General features: G+C 51.7%; 1 long non-coding RNA gene across 1 annotated transcript; it reads right to left on the bottom strand.

Annotated features, from left to right (window-relative positions):
• Positions 1–862: 862 nt before the first annotated feature.
• Positions 863–5,825, bottom strand: LOC131577485 (uncharacterized). Its single transcript, XR_009277218.1, has 4 exons — positions 5,728–5,825; positions 3,862–3,906; positions 2,532–2,649; positions 863–1,750 (listed from the first exon to the last, which is right to left on the bottom strand). It is a non-coding gene; the product is annotated as an uncharacterized LOC131577485 (long non-coding RNA).
• Between the last annotated feature and the right edge of the window lie 1,512 nt (positions 5,826–7,337).

Genomic DNA, 7,337 nt, shown 5'->3' with positions numbered 1-7,337 from the left:
CTCGGAGCTAGAGGGAAAAGAAACAGAGTTGGAGAGAAAAGAGACAGATGGAGAGTGGAGAGAAACCAACTCTATTTCTTTTCTGTCTAACTCAGAGGTAGAGAGAAAGGAAACAGAGACGATTCCTGTTCACTGGAACTGAGTTACAGTGGAAAGGGATCGACTCCATTTGCTGTCTGTCTAACTCGGAGCTAGAAGGAAAGGAAACAGAGTTGGAGGGAAAATAAAGGGTTGGAGTCAGAGAGCAAAGAAACAGAAAAATAGAGGAAGTGACAGACAGAAATAAGGTTAGAAAGAGACAGAAAAGCAAGAAATAGAATGAAAATAATGACTACACCACACCAAAGACACAGGGGTTGGGGAGGAGGGGGTGGGGGGGATCATCTTTATTAGGGGTGAGGCAACTTTATTGAATGAATTTATTTACAGTACAGAAAAACACATAGAAACTGGATACAAATGCATTACAATACAATACAATTGCTGTACACGCTGAAAAACTCCTAATTCACATACAGAGCAATACAGAGAAACACAGCAGCAAATACAGAACAGTACAAGCCAAATACATATTAACGTAATATAACCATTTCTGAAAAGGACAATACATGCTGTTTCATTATTACTGCTCCCCCAAACCACAAGGAGCACGCAGAAAACACAATACTCATTCGCCACAGAAGCCGGCTTCTGCTCACACACATGCTCACCTTCACTGTCCTCTCGACCGCCCCGTTATAACCCTGCCGTCGGCGGTCCTCAGGAACGTGGTTCCCGGGAGCCTCGAAATCGGCCTGCCTGACGAAAACCCCGGTCCGGGGCCGGTCTGTGCCCGAACTTAGGCGATGACTGTCGCCTCGCAGACCGGCCGGGACCGAGGAAAAAAAACCCCAGCTGGGAGGGAAAAAAAAAAAACCCCCCCAGCTGGGGATTTTTTATTCTAAATTTAAAAGTGAATTTAAAGTCCTGAAAAGCAATACACACAAGGTTAGAACCCCACAACACACACCCCTCCTACCCCACGGGAACTCGGTTCCCGGGGGCCTCGAAATCACCCTGCCTGACGAAAACCCCGGTCCGGGGCCGGTCCGTGCCCAAACTTAGGCGATGACTGTCGCCTCGCAGACCGGCCGGGACCGAGGAAAAAAAACCCCAGCTGGGAGGGAAAAAAAAAAAACCCCCCCAGCTGGGGATTTTTTATTCTAAATTTAAAAGTGAATTTAAAGTCCTGAAAAGCAAAAGCAATACACACAAGGTTAGAACCGCACAACACACACACACACACACACCCCTCCTACCCCACGGGAACACAGTTCCCAGGGGCCTCAAAAATCAGCCTGCCTGACGAAAACCCCGGTCCGGGGCCGGTCCGTGCCCAAACTTAGGCGATGACTGTCGCCTCGCAGACCGGCCGGGACCGAGGAAAAAAAACCCCAGCTGGGAGGGAAAAAAAAAAAACCCCCCCAGCTGGGGATTTTTTATTCTAAATTTAAAAGTGAATTTAAAGTCCTGAAAAGCAAAAGCAATACACACAAGGTTAGAACCGCACAACACGCACACACACAAGCACACCCAGACCCACCGACTCTCACAGACAGACACGCCCTGACACACAGCAGGAGACTCTAACTCACACAGTGACCGCAACCCTTATTTGAAACACTGTGCTGAACAAAATACCCCGAGACATCTTCTCGCTGCTGCTTCTCAACATCAAATGGTAGATCCTCAGAAAATAGGCATCAGAGACCTGCAAGACAACACAAGGTGGTCAGTGAGGGATTGTATGGTAGCTAGGACTCAGCCCCCCTCTAGGCCCACACATTTTGTACACAAAAACCTCATAGAAAACAGGACCTATAACCTTTTATACCTGTTCTACCTAACTCTAACTAGGTGCCAGGGCAGGGCAGCTCCAAGCCAAGGCACTTTTTACAGAGGCGAGCACAGCACAAGGCACTTTTTACAGAGGCGAGCACAGCACAAGGCACTTTTTACAGAGGCGAGCACAGCACAAGGCACTTTTTACAGAGGCGAGCACAGCACAAGGCACTTTTTACAGAGGCGAGCACAGCACAAGGCACTGTTTACAGAGGCGAGCACAGCACAAGGCACTTTTTACAGAGGCGAGCACAGCACAAGGCACTTTTTACAGAGGCGAGCACAGCACAAGGCACTTTTTACAGAGGCGAGCACAGCACAAGGCACTTTACAGAGGCGAGCGCAGGCGATGTCTGCCGGGTGAACGTGGCGATAGCCGCGGGGACGCGAAGGCCGGTTCCTCGGACGAAAAAATCCACGACGACGTCGAGAGGCTGAGATGGCCGACGACGTGAAACGCGAGAGCGTGAGAGGATGGATTGGAACTGCCCTGCCCGGCAAAAGCTCTGGGGAGCTCGAAAAGAAACCCTCTCCCTTGGCTTCAGAGGGGCCCACCCCACTACAGCCCTGTCCTGTACCTTAACTTTAAATTGGCTCCACTGATTATAAATGCTTTTCCCCTGATCCCAACTTCCACCTGTGACGCTTACCTTTTGTAACGTAATAGGACAAGACCCATCCTCGATAGGATGCGTACGTCGAGACGTCCCCCGCGCCGGCTTCGGTGCGGCCGATCGCAAACTTCGGCTCTGCCTCTCTGCACGGAACCTCGGACAAAACAGAAAATATGACTGGCACCATCCGCAAGGTGGAATTCCTGATGCGGTTCCTTTATTCCATCTTGGACTACGAAAGCTTGTCAGCCAACCAGGGACTTAAACAGAAGAAAAACCACTCAGTCCCACCTCTCGTACTCAAAGATCCCCTGTAAAGTTCTGAAGACAGAGCCCTCAAACGAGTGTGGGGTGCTTTGCATCTAGGCGTGTGCAGTTTTTAAAAAATTCAAATCGCCTCCCTTGCTTTCTAGACACTGCTCACCGGCGTGGCAGGCTAGGGGCGGCTGAGGCGAAACGTCTTTCCCCCGATACCGAGTGCACAACAAATCTGCGACCCCTTCTGTCTCTCAGAATCCTGTCCATGACACCGATTCGTGTCGGGATCCACGAGGTGGGATTTGTGATGTGGTTCTTTCATTCTATCTGAGAGAACTAAACATTATCAGCAAACAAGTACTTTAAACAGAAAAATCAGACAGTCCAAACTCTTGAACTCAGATATCCCTTGTAAAATTCTGAAGACAGAGCCCTCAAACGAGTGTGGGGTGCTTTGCATCTAGGCGTGTGCAGTTTTTAAAAAATTCAAATCGCCTCCCTTGCTTTCTAGACACTGCTCACCGGTGTGGCAGGCTAGGGGCGGCTGAGGCGAAACGTCTTTGCCCGAGACCGAATGCACGACAAATCTGCAACCCCTTCTGTCTCTCAGAATCCTGTCCGTGACACCGATTCGTGTCAGGATCCACAAGGTGGGATTTGTCATGTGGTTCTTTCATTCTATCTGAGAGAACTAAACATTATCAGCAAACAAGTACTTTAAACAGAAAAATCAGTCAGTCCAAACTGTTGCATTCAAATATCCCTTGTAAAATTCTGAAGACAGAACCCTCAAATGAGTGTGGGGTGCTTTGCACCGAGGCGTGTGCAGTTTTTGAGAAATTCGAATCGCCTCCCTTGCTTTCTAGACACTGCTCACCGGCGTGGCAGGCTAGGGGCGGCTGAGGCAAAACGTCTTTCCCCCGATACCGAGTGCACAACAAATCTGCAACCCCTTCTGTCTCTCAGAATCCTGTCCGTGACACCGATTCGTGTCAGGATCCACAAGGTGGGATTCGTGATGTGGTTCTTTCATTCTATCTTAGAGAACTAAACATTATCAGCAAACCAGGGACTTAAACACCAAAACACACTTAGAGCTTGCACCCACCTGTCCTCTGGCACCCTGGGCTGGGATATCTTGCAAGTAGACCACCTAACATAAAAAAACAAGGGATTAAAGTTATAGCAGAAAATGAGACCCCAGCAAGAACAACTGCTTCTCTCCACCGACCGAGGCTCACCTTCACAATGCTTCGCCTTCGCTGCTGCTATCCGGCTTTACTTCCTGAAAAAAAATACAAAGAGCAGAGCTGTAACACAGTGACTGGCTCCAGCCCCGCTGCAAAAGAAGAACCGTGACCGACCTTCTCGGGGGGATCCCCTCATCTGGGACGAGGCGCTCTGCCGGGAGGTCGATCCATCCGCATCTGAAAGAAAGTTAGGAAAAAAGTCAAAGTGCTGCAGGGTAACTTCACAGCTCCAGACACCTTCTGCCAACATAAAAATACTACCTAGACTCCAACTACAGCCCGTATTACGAGTCTCCACTTACAAGTGCCCGGGACTTGTCCTTGAATACCTGCAACGGGGCCGGGCGGCAGGGCAGAGCAGTTCCGGACCGAATACCCCCAGACACCCGTGACACGTGAGACGAGGGGACACGACAGGGAGAGAAAACTCTCTGAGACGAGAAAGTCCTCACGAGGACCGAGAGAATGCTGAACGAGATGACCGAGGGGGGACCGAAGGCGAGCCCGCCGGGCTCGGATGACCCCGGAGGAAAAATATGCTAACGGAACGACTTATTCCGAGAACCGCGGACACGGATGCCTGAGAATCCTGTGGCTGGAAGCCTCTGCCTGCCTTTGAATCGGCACAAGTCCTTATCCACTGTAAAGAAAGATGACTGCACACAGCTGTCAACACAGCTGAGAACAAGACCTAAGAAGACATCCGATCGGATGCTTCTGAAGAGAGATGCGATTCCGACGCCTGTCCGAGCTCCCGAATCGAAACTTCGCCGGCGTCGGCCCCGGGCCGAGGAACGCAAAGATGGGAGATGACCGGAAGGACCCCGGGGTTTCTCAAAAGCCCCTGGGAGGACTAAGGCAAGAGACATGTTACACGAGATGCACGGAAGACACGGAAGGCACGAGAGACATGTGACGACACACCCTGGGACTGCTCTGCCCTGCCCGCCTCAGCGCTGCGAGCCAAAGTGAGGCTTTCCCTCAATGGGGCCTATGGGGTCATTTCTAGAGCCTCCCCATCCCCAAAGCTCACTCAAAAACCCAAACCGATCTGAGTCCCGACCCACCGCCCTGCTTTGATCCCCTCTGCGGGCTCCGCTTATCTCTCGGGTGGCTGAAGACGTGAGTCACGGCGAGAGGCCGGTCGGGGGCCAAACGAAGCCACCTCGCCGTCTGGGAAGTTCTTCTCTCGCCGGGCTGTTGTCTCAGACAAGTATCATCACCTATGATAAAGAAAACCAAATATAAGTGCAGAATCTTAGTGGCATATTCACCAAAACCCAACTATGCTCCTACTCACTGTCTCTTAGGAACGCCTGGGTCCTCGGGCCGCACGCTTCGGCCACGCTTCGAGGCGGACGCTGTCGTCGCGGGGCACGCCTAGAATAAACGGAGAGGAGGCGATGCGGCGTCGCTAAAAGTTGAGCGCGCCGTCGCCGCTCCTCCCGACGCCCCCGACTTGCCGCGACTCCTCGGCCGTGGCTAAAGGCTACCCGGACCGCACCTTCACGTGGACGAGGTCGAGGCTTCGTCACGGACTCCGGTAACATTTGCTGGGGCTCACCGGAGAAGCAAACCGGGTCTCTTGGCATGTCAGTGAGGGGGCCTCAGCACAACATCAGGAGGCAGCCTAGAACACACAAACAAGCAGGAATGCTGGAAGTTGCACCAGAAACTGAGACCCCAGCAAGAACAACTGCTTCTCTTCACCAACCGAGGCTCACCTTCACAATGCTTCGCCTTCACTGCTGCTATCCGGCTTTACTTCCTAAAAATAAAGACAAAGAGCAGAGCTGTAACACAGTGACCGGTTCCAGCCCCGCTGCAAAGAAAAACCGTGACCGACCGTCTCAGGGGGATCGCCTCATCTGGGACGGGGCGCTCTGCCGGAAGGTCGATCCATCCGCATCTGAAAGAAAGTTAGGAAAAAAGTCAAAGTGCTGCAGGGTAACTTCACAGCTCCAGACACCTTCTGCCAACATAAGAATACTACCTAGACTCCAACTACAGCCCGTATTACGAGTCTCCACTTACAAGTGCCCGGGACTTGTCCTTGAACACCTGCAACGGGGCCGGGCGGCAGGGCAGAGCAGTTCCGGACCGAATACCCCCAGACACCCGTGACACGTGAGACGAGGGGACACGACAGGGAGAGAAAACTCTCTGAGACGAGGAAGTCCTCACGAGGACCAAGAAAATGCTGAACGAGATGACCGAGATGGGACCGAAGGCGAGCCCGCCGGGCTCGGATGACCCCGGGGGAAAAAGATGCTAACGGAACGACTTATTCCGAGAACCGCGGAGACAGATGCCTGAGAATCCTGTGGCTGGAAGCCTCTGCCTGCCTTTGAATCGGCACAAGTCCTTATCCACTGTAAAGAATGATTACTGCATACAGCTGTCAACACAGCTGAGAACAAGACCTAAAAAGACATCCGATTGGATGCTGCTGAAGAGAGATGCGATTCTGACGCCTGTCTGACCTCCCGAATCGAAACTTCGCCAGCGTCGGCCCCGGGCCAAGGAACGCAAAGATGGGAGATGACCGGAAGGACCTGGGGTTTCTCATAAGCTCCTGGGAGGACTAAGGCAAGAGACATGTTACACGAGATGAACGGAAGACACAGAAAGCACGACAGACAAGTGACAACACACCTTGGGACTGCTCTGCCCTGCCCGCCTCAGCATTGTTAGCCAAAGTGAGCCTTTCCCTCACGGTAGCCCCAGAGGCCAGTTCTCAAACCTCCCCCTCCCCATAGCTGACTCAAAACCCTAACCGGTGTGAATCCTAACCCACTACCCTGCTTCGATCCCCTCTGTGACCACAGCCCTCGACTTATCTCTCCGAAGTGAATCCATTGGAGAGACCGATCTGCTGCTAAGGAAAGCTGCCGCAGCGGTTCCCTTTTGTGTCACGATGAATCTGCTGAGAGAATCTGAAGTATCGCACTTGACGTGACCTAGAACTTCAGGAAACTGCAATCCTCCTAAAAAAAAACCCAAACAGAAGAATCATTATAAAAGCATCTTATCACCCCTGGACTCCCAACCCAAAATCATGAACTTAAATACTCCCTGTGTTCAATAATGTTTTCTTCAAGGTGTTTTCAAAACCTCTGCTGCTTCAAATGCCCAAAAGATACCTGCTAAAAGCAGGCTGGAGTAAATTGAAAGAGCCTCTTCACTGAAATGAGAGACAAGCTCTTTAGCCCAGCTGATTCCCTTGGAGGGAATAATGCCCCTTAGCACAGCCTGGGGTTAATATACCCCTAATTGAGCCCGCCTCTTTTTCCCACGATGCCTGGGAAAGGGGAGGCGGCAAATCCCACCGGGT

This window comes from Poecile atricapillus, chromosome 3, assembly GCF_030490865.1.
Source record: "Poecile atricapillus isolate bPoeAtr1 chromosome 3, bPoeAtr1.hap1, whole genome shotgun sequence".
NCBI classification, from domain to species: Eukaryota; Metazoa; Chordata; class Aves; order Passeriformes; family Paridae; genus Poecile; species Poecile atricapillus.
This window is presented reverse-complemented; position numbering and strand designations above follow the sequence as displayed.